This window comes from Equus caballus, chromosome 10 (assembly GCF_041296265.1).
Source record: "Equus caballus isolate H_3958 breed thoroughbred chromosome 10, TB-T2T, whole genome shotgun sequence".
NCBI classification, from domain to species: Eukaryota; Metazoa; Chordata; class Mammalia; order Perissodactyla; family Equidae; genus Equus; species Equus caballus.
In genome coordinates this window covers 78,228,043-78,242,644 of record NC_091693.1, presented here as the reverse complement: position 1 = coordinate 78,242,644, position 14,602 = coordinate 78,228,043, and the positions used below count along the sequence as shown (strand labels likewise).

The following is a 14,602-nucleotide window of genomic DNA, read 5'->3' as shown; positions in this document are numbered from 1 at the left end:
AACCCAGGTGCCAGTCCCAGAAGAACGCACCACCATTGTTGGCTCCCTCCTCCAGGGGAGCTGAAGGCAGTGGCTGAAATTCAGTGGTGTTCCACCTGCAGACACCCTGGGGGCTTAGGAGATGGGAGAGCACCCTATTTTATAACAAAGCTTCAGACACTTGATGATGATCTGGTGATAAAGGGGTAGATGAAAGTGTGCCCCTGGAACAACTGCCTGGGCCTGGTAACACAAAGGCAACAGAGGAATTCGTTCTCTAATGCAGCACACGTTTGGAGCATCTACTACATAAAGCACCATGAGATATTCGATATTCAGGTCAGCAGGCCAATTCAATGACACTTACTTAGAGCCAGTCATTGTGCCGAGCACCGGAGGTATGCAAATGAAGATGACAAGCTTCAAGGAGCTTACCTTCTAGTGGAGACCCAGAAACATAAACAGGCAACTGCAATATCATACGGTAGGCCTAAGGTAAATGTACAAAAAGAGTGGTCTGGAAGCATTCAGGAGGGACATTTAACTCACCCTGGCGGTTTATATATAAGGCTTCCTAAAAGAGCTGAGGCTTGAGCTGCCGAGGACTTGCTCACATCCCTTATGTAGGTAATATACAAACACAAAAAAACACGAGGATGTCTAAGGTTTTATTTGTATAACAATTCAGCTGCATAATATGAAAAAGGTTTTGATGGGCATATTGAGACCATAACCAACCTTCATAACATTCTTTAATTAAAATGGAGAAATACATTTGTGCTCCAAATAACCACCTTATGAAAAAATCCTTTGGGACCTAATGCTTGTTTAGAATAAATAATAGCACCAAATTGTGGAAGAGATTAACAAAAACAGCAATACTGTGCTTTTTGTAATTGGTGGTGAATGCATTAAAACACTTTGAGTTTTTCATATGAATGAAAATGCCTGATTTTACCAATTATGCATTCCGAACATTGGTAGGAGAAATACATTTCTGAATTGTTTACATCTCTTGGCTTTATTATAATGGTAGTTATGAACGAGTTGAACATCAGTTGTATACTTTGCAATGTAAAGTCTCTTCAGAGAAATGAATCTCTAAGCCTCAGGGCTCACGTTCTCCGTTATATAACCCCAATTATCATATACATGAAAAAGTGGTTTAATCTCAATACTTCAGAATTCCATGTACAGAGCAAAATGAATGAATAGATGGAGCTCAAATAATTTCTCCCCCAAGAGAGACATTTTCAAAAGCCATACTTATATGGAAGAATATCACTATTATCAATAATAAATTAAAGTAGGAAAGGTTGGTAATAAAGGAAAAAGAGTTAACAGCTGTTGTGTCTGACACTGTACTTAATACTTTATTCCTCATGTTAACCCTATGAGTTGGTTTCAATGATCTTGGTTTTATAGGTAAAAACTAAGGCGCAGTTGCTAGTAAGGAGGAAAGTCAGGATTCAAACCCAGCTCTGTCCCACCTAAACCCTACTTTTATGTCACTGTGCCATATGCCTCCTCTCTGCGTGATTAATATTTATAAAATGCCAGCTTAAATTATTATTTCCAAATTTTAAAACCATTTAATATATGTTTTTAATTTCTTCCTTCGTCAATTACTCTCCTGGAGTCAAAGATCAGGGATTGGCAAACATTTTCCTGTAAAGTTCTGTAAATATTTCAGATTTAAAATATTAAATATATAAATATTAAGTAGTAAATAGTAAATATTTTAGATATTAAAATATTTTAGACAGTAAATATACTAGTAAATATAGTAATATTTTATTAGTATTTTTAATTTTATTTAATTTAATAATTTAATTATTATATTTATTTTATTTAATATTTTATTATTAGTATTATTAGTAATAATAGTAAGTATTTTAGATTTGTTGGGCCATGTGGTCTAGGTTGCAATTGCTAAATGCTGTTTCTATAGCAGGAAAGCATAGACAATAGACAAAATAACAATATAAACAAATGAGTCTGGTTGTGTTCCAATAAAATTGAGTCCTGAAGAGGGAGTCAGGGGCAAGATGGACAATTGGGTGAAGTCATTTCAGACTTAGGCTGCAGACAACTCTCATTCACAGAGGAGTGAGAGGACACAGTGTGTCCCAGGCATTACAGAGATTTGGGGTTTGCTGGAGTATGTAATTGGAAGGAATGAGCAATGGGAGCTGGAGTCACCTAAGACTTGCTGTGTGCAATTCTTTTTTTTTTTTTAAAGATTTTATTTTTCCTTCTTCTCCCTATAGCCCCCCAGTACATAGTTGTATATATTTTAGTTGTGGGTCCTTCTAGTTGTGGTAAGTGGGATGCTACCTCAGCATGGCCTGATGAGTGGTGCTAAGTCTGCGCCCAGGATTCGAACCCGTGAAACCCTGGGCCGCCTAAGTGGAGCATGTGAACTTAACCACTCGGCCACAGGGACAGCCCTGGTATGTGCAATTCTTTATGCTCATGACTTTTGTCATTGTTAAGGTTAGGTCTTGGTAGATAACAGCCTCAAGGTGGAGATGGCAATTACACTGTTTGTTCGTTTTGTCTACCTGCATAACAGCATGTCTATTGCAACTAAGCCTTTGTTATAGGGCGCATGCCCTTGATGGCACTTACTGAGCACTCCAGATTTCCTTGAAGACTATCACATGCTTTCATTTTCAGCTGTTCTTGGTCACTGAGGAAGGGAGGGGCTCCCCTGATTGCAGACAATTGAAGAGACACCCACAAAGTCCCCCAGTCAGCACCGCTCCAGCTTCTAGTTTACCGTTCCATACCCAACTTCTTGCTATTAATCGGTGGCGTATTTTTAATGTCTTCTTTTTAATAATGTGACAGGGCCTTTTCTGGTTACTCCTTCCTTTCACAAGAACCAAAACCATCTTTAAAAGAAGATAAAAAGAATACTTGAATGCTTTTTAACTTCTCATTTAGCTTTGCAAATCTATTTATGGAAAGTCCACTTAGCAGCTATTCAGTCTTTCATTAGGATCCACTGCAGGGCAAATTGATTTAGTCCTATTCACTAATGATAGCTTGCTTTAGGTCATAGAATCTGACGAGGATGTGACTACTGAAAAGTGCCCTATGAAAAATAATAAAATACTGCTTCATAGGGGACACTGCTAGAATAATGAGTTTTAAAAGACTTTTATTCATAAGATCTATCAAAAGTACAAATGAATAATGGAATAAATTAATAAGTGATTTCATTAAAGTGTTCTGCTTTACATAATTTACATAATTAAGACTTAGATCTTACAGATTGTTCTCAGTTTCCATTTTATGAGAAACAATTTGCAGAGCACCAGGAAACGTTGCTATTTTGCTATAACATGCGGTTCAGTGGTACCATGGAGCCTATGGATTCAAACGCTGTCATTAACTCATGGATAGAGAATTGTGGTGCCCACAGTGTAACCTAATGTTGCTGCCCTATCACAGAGGCATGTTCTGAGCTGGAACCATATTCTAGACTTATTTTTGCTTGTTTGTTTGTTTTTATTTTTTGTTTCAAGTATGAAGCCTTCTTGCTAGAGAATGAGATCTCATCATTTGGCCACTGAGAATTCCTCAGCATTGGTTGATAAATTGAAACGCTTGGTTTTTTAATGTTAAAGCTATGTTATCTAAATAACATTAAAAAATATGTTCAAATCTATTTTTTGACATTTCACATCATGACTTTTCAGCTGTTTATTAACCCTAAAAGGATCCCTGTGTTGTAAGAGCTGAGGGGAGTAGATTTTGTTGCGTAAATTTTCTGAGGCTCAGTTAACAATTATTACATCCAGGATTTCATTCTGTTTACTAACATTCATACTTTAGTCATTTCTTAATTATCTGAGAGAATTTTTCTTTTTCTGGGATTAGTGAATGAAGCAGGTATCCTTTGGAGAAACAATTTTATTGTAAATATTTTGATTTAGCTATTATCAGTTTTTTTTATGACATCTTGTAATTAAACCATACAAAGGCTACTACGTCTAAGAAAATTTTCTCTGAAAACGTAACATCCATAAATCCCGATTCCTTTGGCATTTTAAATGTGTGGTCTTTATTTACATTATAGTTTATAGATTAATAAGGAATCAAGGATAGGATTATTTAAATATTAAATATCTGGTTAAAAGGATCTAATATTTGAATTTAGTGAAAGAATGAATAATTTGGACAAGTAGCTGTGATAAATATCTGACAACTGCAGTTACTTTGAATGTTTCTATTCTATTATTTCACTAAAATATATTGATGGCATGAGCCTGACTAACCTACTGTGTGTATGTTTACGTGCACATACATATTTTAAAATACACACATTTATATATACATATATTTTTGAATCTAACATTTCTATAACAGAAGGAAAATAATTAAGAGCATTACAACCAGAACCCATCACTTGAATAATGTCGCAGTTTCAAGTTACCTTTGGAATTTGAGAAGGAATCATGAATTTCCTAAGCAAATTGATTAATGCAAGGCTTCATTTTTACACAAGTCCTTAATGGTAATACCTTAGAACAAATCATAAAAGATAATTTTATGGTATGGTTAAGAGACCATATGGTATTTTTCATGGGTTGAGTTATGTGTCCCCTCTTTGCCCCCATGTATATGTAGAAGTCCTAACTCCCAGTACCTCAGAATGTGACCTCATTTGGGGACAGGGTCTTTACAGAGGTAACCAAGTTGAAATTAGTTCAGTGGCGTGGGCTGCAATCCAATCTGACTTGTGTTCATATGAAAAGGGGAAAATTTGGAGATAGACACGCAAACAATGAGAATACCAAACGACCATGAAGACAGCCACCGACAAGCCAAGGAGAGGGGCCTGGAACAGATTCTTCCCTCGCGGCCTTCAGAGGAAACTAACGCTGCCAACACCTAGATTGGAGATTTTTGGCTTTTGCAACTCTGAGGCAATAAATTTCTGTTTTTTAAGTCACCCATTTGTGGTTCTTTTTCATGGCAGCTCTAGAAAACTGTTACAGTGTTTAACTTTACCCCAAATGACAAATCAATCTTTTACCACATTAGGTTTTGACGAATCTTACTCATATGATGACCTTCATTTTATCCAAGTGCTCTTTCTGAGTCACTGTGGCTTCTGAAATGACTGATTTTTTCCCAGGAAATCATATATATACGATATCTCTCTCTCTCTCTCCAGAAAATCTGGCTTGTGTGATGATTTTGTTTCCCTGGAGCAGAGACGCTATATAAATCTAAAGCAATATAATTGTGATCAGTTTTGGGTCTAGGGTATTAACCATTATGATTTTGTCTGGAAAACTGCCTTAGTAAAACTTTATGATCAGATTCTTTTTACAATATGTGGAATCTTTTATAGAAGGCACATTTAATCAGAAGTAAGACATGGAAAAGAATTGATGCTATCTTCAAAGAACCTCCTCTAAATATCGAACCAACAGGTTTAATATTAAAATTTGGATATTTAATATGTTTCCCTTTTGTTGTAAAATTAAAAAGGAAAGTGATTTTTTTTTTAAAGATTTTATTTTTTCCTTTTTCTCCCCAAAGCCCCCCGGTACATAATTGTATATTCTTCGTTGTGGGTCCTTCTAGTTGTGGCATGTGGGACGCTGCCTCAGCGTGGTTTGATGAGCAGTGCCATGTCTGCGCCCAGGATTCGAACCAACGAAACACTGGGCCGCCTGCAGCGGAGTGCGCGAACTTAACCACTCGGCCACGGGGCCAGCCCCAGAAAGTGATATTTTATGCAAGAAAAATGATCCCTAAACTGTTTCTCATTTCTCTCTCCTCTGCTAAGATAGAAAGAGACATTGGATAGCAAACATCGTGTAGAGCGTAGAGCTAGGGCCATGTTACTCAAAGGAAGGCTGCTTAGTGGTTGCTAACAATGCATGCTATAGGGCAACCACAATTTTATAAAGCTTATTTTACTGAATCCGCTATGGCTTGGTGATATCAATGCAGTTGTAATGCTGGAATAAGCTTAGTCAATTAAAGCTTATAAAAATGTTCACTCCTTAGAAACAACTGTTCCAAGTGATCTAAATATCAGAAATATGGGACTGTCCATAGTAAAATGCTATTCCAAGAAGCTACTTCAAATGACAGGATAGGGGATTTGCCTGTTCCATGTAATATTGACAGTCCAACACCAAGAGTTGACCCTGAACTGACTCTGAGGAATATCCTCCTCTCTTCCGGTCTCTAGCACTAATGACAAAGTTGAGTTCACTTGACAGTCAATACCAAGCAGTTTCTTAGAGGACAAGCGTGTAATTTTCCATTTATTTCTTACTCCTTGAGGGGCTGAGGATATAATTTTATATCCAGAATACTCAATGAAACGAATGTTTTTCTGCCTAGTATAAAAGGAAATTTTGAGGGGTGTGAACAGGCTAGAGGGAAAATGTTCGATCGTTCATCATTTTGTTAATATCTTTGCTTTTTAAAATAGTTTTGGATCAGAACTGTAACTGCCCAGAGAAAAAACCTTTTATTAGTTGCCAATGAGTGACATCTTCCTCACGTGAAGTTTAAGACCAATTTTAGATCTATTTGGACAAACAATCCGGAGGATGAAAATATTAGGGACTAAGCAATACACAACACTTTGAAAACTCCCATCCTAAGGGTCATGAGTAGACTTCAGAAAACCGGTTCTAACTCCTCTGTTCCACTTTCCTTTCACATCAAAGAGGAATCGACTACTTGCCTCATTCTGTAGTTGCGTGCAGCTCCATCAGCGGTTTCTAAAACTCTGTGAGCTCCCTGGAAGAAAGATTTGTATAAAGTGTTATTTATGTTTACCTAATTGCTTGCATTTTTGAAATATGGGCATGGATACCTTAATGTTCTTTTCAGAAATGCATAAAAGAGTTTCAAGCTCATTTAGAAGTCCTTTGAAAGGCACAGGAAAGTGCCTTTTTTTCCCTATAGATTAAATGATTAAAAAAAAAAACAGAGGAAATTTCTCTCTCTAAATTTTCAGGCTGCATTTTCTTCATGCAATATGCATATTTTCTTTATAGCATATGCGGACTCAATCCGGAAAGGGGAAGGACTTGGTAAGACTGTCCTTATCTGTTCTTAACCTTTCAAATAGCTTAATGAAGATTTGGGTTCAAGTTAAACAAAATATAGTAATGTCTTATCACAGTGGGGCCCAATTCTAAGTATATATACTTTTTCTCACAAAAGTTCTTAAGTATTTTACTTCATTAGAGATAAAAAAAATTCTCTGGATCTATTTTGAATCCAATTATGGCAACGGCACTAATTCTGGAGTAAATATAGAAAGTGTCAATTTATATTACCGATAATTAAAAATACATGAAGATGGGGATAACTTATTGTAATTTTCATTTCAAAAGACCCTGGGATAGTCAATAAAATTAGTCATGTCCCTACTTAATGGTTACATACTCTACAGTGTCCTTCATACACATATGAAAAATACTAAATTATGGAATTACTACAGCTTTTCCAACAAATGGATGGAAATTTCCTTATAAATAGAAAATGCAGGTCCAGTTTTATTGTATTTAAACACATCAAAAAATAAGCCAGGGGCCGGCTCCGTGCCGAGTGGTTAAGTTCGCACACTCCGCTGTGGCAGCCCAGGGTTCGGATCCTGGGCACGGACATGGCACCACTCGTCAGGCTACGTTGAGGCGGCATCCCACATCCCATATCTAGAAGGACCTGCAACTAAGATATACAACTGTGTACAGGGGAGGTTTGGGGAGATAAAGCAGGAATAAAAAGAAAAAGATTGGCCCAGGTGCCAGGTGCCAATCCTTAAAAAAAAAAAAAAAAAGATTGGCAACAGTTGTTAGCCCAGGTGCCAATCTTAAAAAAATAAATAAATAATAATAATCCAGCTTGATTCATGAAACATTTGCCTAACAACTCACCGAGAGAAGTAAACCTAAAAGAAATTTAGGTCTTAGTTCCAATGTTTCCTTAAATTTCCTGAAAGTAGCTGATGGCACTGTGAGAAATCCATCGTTTCATATGAGTATAGTTGTAAGCAGAAGCTTTCCATAAAGTCCTTATCATTATTACTGAGTATATTTACAGGAAGAAAGTATGAATATGGTATGTGCTTTTTTCTTTTTTTTTTTTTTTGCTGGGGTAACTGTCACATGCTCTTAATGGAAAAAAGGTAGAAGCTATTATGACACCACAATGGTAGGATTATGACTCCATGTGGGGTAAAGGCAGCAGGAGATGATTAATTCTTGAGAGAGCTGATTTTCATGAAAATGTCTTTAAGAAAAGGAAAGTAAAAAACCCACATTAGAGTCAACAAATAACGGAAAGCTAATGATCTTGAAGCATTCAGTTTGGTATTTTCTTCCAGATTGAAATAGCATGGCATTATTCAAGTCTTTTCTATTTCGGCAGGTTGGGGATTCAATGACAATGGGGCAATTTAGTAGGAGGACTGGTGGGGCTAGGTAAAGGATTTCATTTATGCATATTTGGCCCAGGAAGAAAACATATCAACCCAAACATAAAGTACTAGAAAATTAATTTCTCAAAAGAACTCACTATAGTTCGTGGGTCTTATATGTGTCCTATTGGAATCAACATTTTCTAGGAACCAGAGTCTAACTTCTATTTGCCTGAAAATAAGTTCATAGAATTTGAGAGATTTTCTGTAGATTCCATCCCCAAACTTCAAACTCATACAATCAGACAGACCCTAAAATGGCTTATCTTCTTGCTCGAGACTTCCTGTGTTTGTGAGGGAAGGATGGATTATTTGCCTAAAATGAACCTGATTGAGTCTGTCAAAATCACCATTATGAAAGAGTTATCTCATGGGTTGTGTTGATTCATTTATTTCCATCCCTAAACTATATTTCTATAAGTAGGGCCCCCTGACATTTTGATCTGGGCTACTTGGGCATGTACTGGTAGTAAGGGACCATGGCCATGGTTTTCATTTTTTAACATAAAAAATATAGCTCTATTAAAATAGCTATGCTTATTAAGCTTAAAATATGTTAATGTTATTTTGAGCCATTTTAAAATAATCACATAGAAATATGCATACTGCGGACTGAATTGTGTCCTCCCAAATTCACATTTTGAAGGCCTAACCTCGTCCACCTTGTGATGGTATTCAGAAATGAGGCCCTTGGGAGGTAATTAGGTTTAGATGAGGTCATGAGGGTGGAGCTCTCACGATAGGATTAGTTCCCTTAAAACATGAGACGGTAGAGAGCTTGCAGGTTCTCTCTCTGCCATGTGAGGGCACCACAGTGAGAAGGCAACCTTCCTGCAGCCAGGAAGAGAGTCCTCGCCAGAATACAACCATGCAGTCACCTTGATCTGGGACTTCCAGCCTCCCGAGCTGTGAAAAAATAAACTTCTGTTGTTTAAGACATCCAGTCTGTGGAATTTTGTTATGGCAGCCCCAGCGGACTAAGAAAATGCATCATCACACATTTGTAAGTTGATCATCAGCATTTTTATTCACCTTTCTATTTACTCTGCTCAAGCTGGTTGTAGAAACCTCTCCCAGCTGTTGGTACCTTTTGGAGATTTAACAACACTAATAACATCTGAGATGCTAGTTCTAACTGCCTCATTGGAAAGGAGTGTCTCTGCTTAATTATTGACATTATTTAGCAAATATATACTTTTTTTCAAAGAGATTGCATATCTTTCTCTCCACCTCACTAATCTTTCCTCTGTTGTAGCCTTAATAATCTTGACCAGCTAAACTTCTTACTACTTATAAGATGCACCTGAACAGATGTGCTTTTACTTCCATCAGTAGCCTATCTCTCATTTCAAGCTTTCTCATGTCGCAAAACTGTATTTTGTTTTGTATTTAATTTATTCCTCTGGTTAGATGTCACTATATGCTGCACACCTTTCTACATGCAGAAACATTGAGGTTATTTAACATGACACTTTTATTTTAGCTGGCCGCCTTTAGTAAAACTTACGAAGTTTTATCATTTAATAAGTATTTCTTGGGGCCTCCTGTGTAAAAAGTGCTGTGCTAAGAGCTATGAAAGGAGAGATGACTTGCTCCCAAATTCAAGCATTGCTGAAAAACCAAGGGCTAAAAAAGTCTGGCTGGTTTTATTCAGGTCACTGTATTTATCCAAAAAATGCTATAGCATTACAGGTAAGAACAACAGTGTTCATCTCAAAAGACCAAGAACATATCATTAAGGAGTTGACATTGAGATAATTCTTGAAAGAGGAGTTGGATTTTAACAGTGGAGTTTTAATAAAGCTGTTTTTTAATAGAAAAAAAAGAATTCATCATAAATCCTTGCCCTCTTTCGATGGGTAAAACACAATGCATTTTACCTGTAATGGTTTATGAGTTTAATGCATTTTGTTTCAATAAATGAATTCTAGTTGTGCACTCATCATTGCTTTTCACCTTAAAATTCAGTGTACTATTTGTAGAAAGACTAGTATTCTGAATGCGGAGTAACTACTAAGTTGAAAATGAAAAGTTTAAAAGATAGAGGAAAACTGGCCTGACAGGAGCTAGTATGAGAAGAGACATCTATTCCTTTGCAGCCAGGACGGCAGGAAAGTGGGCCAGCAGGTCACAGCGAGGGACCACTGCCCAGCAAAGGAGATCCTGCCTCTCATTCACCCAGAACATGAGCAAGCTCTTCCTGGAAAGGGCACCTCAGTGTCAGAAACTGACCTTGCAAACCCCCAAAGACCTCATTGCATTTAGGACCATGTCAATGCAGCCACTTGAGAAACAAGAGTGAGATTTGAGATTTATTTTTCAAAAATGAAAATAATTTGGGTATTTGGATCATCCTGACTGATCACTCCTCATGATACAAACAGATGGAGAAGAATAATTATTTACATTCCTAGTGGGAGTAAGAGCGTCAGTCAGAACTCATGATGACTAGTAATATGGTCGCAGCCAAATCAAGGTAGTTTATGTATTCTCATGTAACTGGAAAATCCAGAGAGAAATCTGCCTCTAAACACAGCTGGCTCCATGACCCCACACAGTGGCATCTGGACCCTGCCACTTTCCCTCTTGCAGCTGACTCTCCACCTGGTGGGCTAGAGAGCCACTGCTAGACCCCACCACTCAGCAACCCCAGCAGAAAGAGACTGTTCCCAGTAGTTCCACAAAAAATGTGGAGAACTCTGCTCCATCCCTCACAGTTACAAGTAAGAGGAAGTGTTCTGAATGGTCAGGCTTCTCTTAAAGGGCCAGTCCTACGTCTAGGGATTAGGTCAGTGTTCACCTTCTAGTACCACAACTAGAAAAAAAAAATCACTTGCTGGAAGTGGAGGGAGTGGGTAGGTAGGAAGGAGCTCTAAATAGTGTAAAATATAGGTATATATTTCTTCACCTCAGCAGGTAGATTAGTTGGCCAAATCATTCTCTGATATATGATTACAACGATCACATCTCAAATATTTGGGAGAAAAGGTGGCAATTTACGGCTTTCATTGAAATTGACAGGGGATTAGTTTCTGGTTTGAGACAAAAGTAATTTTTACCTTGAAAGAGAGTGAATAGTTATTGTTTCTTTTTTTTAAGTGCCTAGACTCTGGATCTATCTAAAAATTACTCTAGTTATTTCTTATGGTTTATCAGTATTTTATATATATATGATCCATTAGAATATGTAGGATTATTTTGATAAAGATTGTTTTGGGGACTTGTCATGGTTTATCTTGCCTCTCAAAATCTATTTTCATTCAGTTTATATACACTTGTAGAAAAACACAATTTAATTTCACAGATTTCTATGTATATGATACATAAACATTCTGCAAACACTAAAATTGATAAAATATGTAAGTTAAAAGACACATTTCTCACTTTTCAACTTTATTTGCCCAAAGATTCTTTCAGTAGACTTTCTCCAAAACTCTTACTTACGTGCATATTTTCTGGAACACTTACAAAATATAGCAATGGCCATTCTTACCTGCACTCTTGCCCAGTATAATGCCTATGGGACACTGGCAATGCAATTTCTTCCAGGATGCTCAAGAAAGACACCTATATTCTAGAATGGTATAAATAAAACATTATATCCTCATTAAATAAAGCATTAATTATGAATTTTGCATTTCACTATGTGATGTGCTTTGTGGAGTACTCTAACACTGTATTTTTCCTTCAAGAATTAGACAGCAAAGGAGAAAGAGGGAGTATATACTATCAATGGCATTATAAAAATATATGCCATTCCAAAATTATATTAGCAATGTAATTCCCAATTGCAGGTAAAAATGGCCATTGCAAGATTAATCTGATTAATAAGGCATGATGAGGTTAAGTGACTTCTTTCAGGAGGCTTCCGATTTATTCGTCGATGCGTGACCTGACTGTGAAGCTGGTCTTTGGGACCCCTACATCGGCAGCCCCTCACTTTACTTTATGGGGCAGACTTACATGGCCTTTCAGCCAGATCTCTACTTCTTTTGAAGCTGATTCTGGCTATCTGGCCATCAAAATAATTTGTATGAAATCAAAAGGAATGGAATTAAAAAGTAGTCATAGAAAGTACTGTCGCATATCCTAGTTGCCTGCTCTAATTCTGAGATACTGACTTTCAAGAAGCATCACCCATGTCAAATCGCTCAGTAATACTTACCTCTCATTTTTTCCACCATATCAATAACTAGCTCTTGTCATCTTCAAAGTGCTTCTCGAACATTAATTAATCTCACATTATACACTCTGTTCTTTGCATTTATCTTGACCAGCTGTCCGGGAAGGCAATTTATTTCCCCTCAATTTTTATCCCTCATGGCTCTGTGTGGCTTCTGCAGTAAATTTGAATGGAAAATGAAAGGTACAACTTAGTGTGTTTCCGTAAGAAAGGCAACACATGATTTTCTTTAAACAAGATAACCTTCAGCTTACTTTCAAATTGCTTATGGTTTTGCAATTGAATACTCAGAATATATTTTCATCACCTTTGAGTTTTGATTAATTCTTAAGTGGGAATTTTGAGGAGATGAAGACAAAAAAAGGAAAAATTAAAAAAATAATTTAGTGTTAATTTTATCACTTTCATCTATTTAAAATATTGTATCATGATTTTTTTGACAGGATTATAAGGTGAAATAAAATTTGGAATTCATATTAATATCAGTTCTTTAAAAAAATTGAGTCATGTTTTAACTCTAATCTTGCATTATTTCCTGAATTTATATAATGTCTCATTTTTCTGATCAAAAAAAGAAAAAAATATAGAAATTCTTGTTCCTTTAAAAATTTTCTACCTTTTAAAAGTTTGACCAGGATTCAACTAATTTGTATCAAATCTCAGTCAGTGTATTTTTTCGGTTTCAAGATACCAAGCAGGTGTGTATGATATTGTCCACAGAAATACTCTTTAATACACAATTCACTGAAGTGAATCTGAAGTACGAAGGCAATTCTTCCAGTGTCCTCTACATAGCGTGATAGGAAGCCTTCCAGAAGTTAAAAAACTCAAGATTAGCAACATATCAACTTTCAGGTGGGCCTCTCCTAAACGCTTATGATTGACTTCCTCTCCTGCAAATCATTATTCTAAAGGTTTACTTCACTTGTAGCCCCACTTGGGTCTTAAATTGCGTTTCAAAGCACGCCTATCATTCATCTATTTCAGAACTGCCATTAGCAGCGATGCGAATTTGGCACAAAAATCAATGAGAGGATATGATATGAGTTCTTTCTAATTTTTCCTTCTTTGAGCACCATCTCAAGTGCAGTCTGTGAAATCTGCTTTTTAAAGATATTTTTCCATCTTGCTATCATTTCAACTAAATTGAGTTCATGAACTTGGGATATGTATTCACATAGTTTTTTAGAAAAGAAAGGAGATTCATTGTCACTATTGTTAATTTATTACCTAAAGTTGTTTTAAAATCTTAATTAAATTATTTTACCACTGACGTTCCTTATCAGCTTTTTAATCTTTTAAAGATATGGGCCTAGATTCACCATTGTCATTGAAAAAATAGTTCCATTCATTGTGTTTGGTTATTATTAATATCTACTAATATATACACTTGAATGTATTTGATTTTCTTTTCCCTAATCAGTCATAGAATGTTATATCATATATTTTATGGCTAAAGAAACAAATAAAAAGAGTCAAACTTTATTAACTAGAGTACTTAATTTTGCATGGAGTATTTGCATTTCTTCCCTCAACAACTAAACATTGTCTTATAAACTGAATTTATATATAACCACGCTGTGTACCCATATATTTGAAGGTTCAAAATTTTATCTTTCTAGTTTAAAAATTTCAATTACACTGATGACATTTGTACTATAACAAAATAACTTTGTTATAGATCATCTCTCTTAATTTTGTTAATGGGGCAAAACAGCCTCCATTAGTATGAATAAATCACAGTATGCGTCCCTCTTTTTCTGTATTACAGGAAATAAATTAATTGATTAGGAAAGACATCAAGGGAGTCACAGCATGCTTTTTTGGTTTCCTGAAAATATCTTAGCCCAATGTGTGTGCTTCTTAAGTGGAAATAAAAGCCTGCATTTGTTGAAGATTCCGTCCCTCAACCTTTGTTTCTAAGGTTAATCCTGCCTTCTAGCCTTTCCTTGTAATGACAGTAGCAGTTCTAG

The 14,602-nt window shown here is 36.2% G+C and overlaps 1 protein-coding gene and 1 long non-coding RNA gene across 51 annotated transcripts in view; one reads left to right on the top strand and one right to left on the bottom strand.

Annotated features, from left to right (window-relative positions):
* The window catches only part of TRDN (triadin), a 392,671-nt gene that overhangs the window by 34,880 nt on the left and 343,189 nt on the right, over positions 1–14,602 (top strand). The gene's annotated exons all lie outside the window — the stretch shown is intronic.
* LOC138915837 (uncharacterized) lies at positions 3,475–8,117 on the bottom strand. Its single transcript, XR_011422190.1, has 2 exons — positions 7,905–8,117; positions 3,475–6,759 (listed from the first exon to the last, which is right to left on the bottom strand). It is a non-coding gene; the product is annotated as an uncharacterized lncRNA (long non-coding RNA).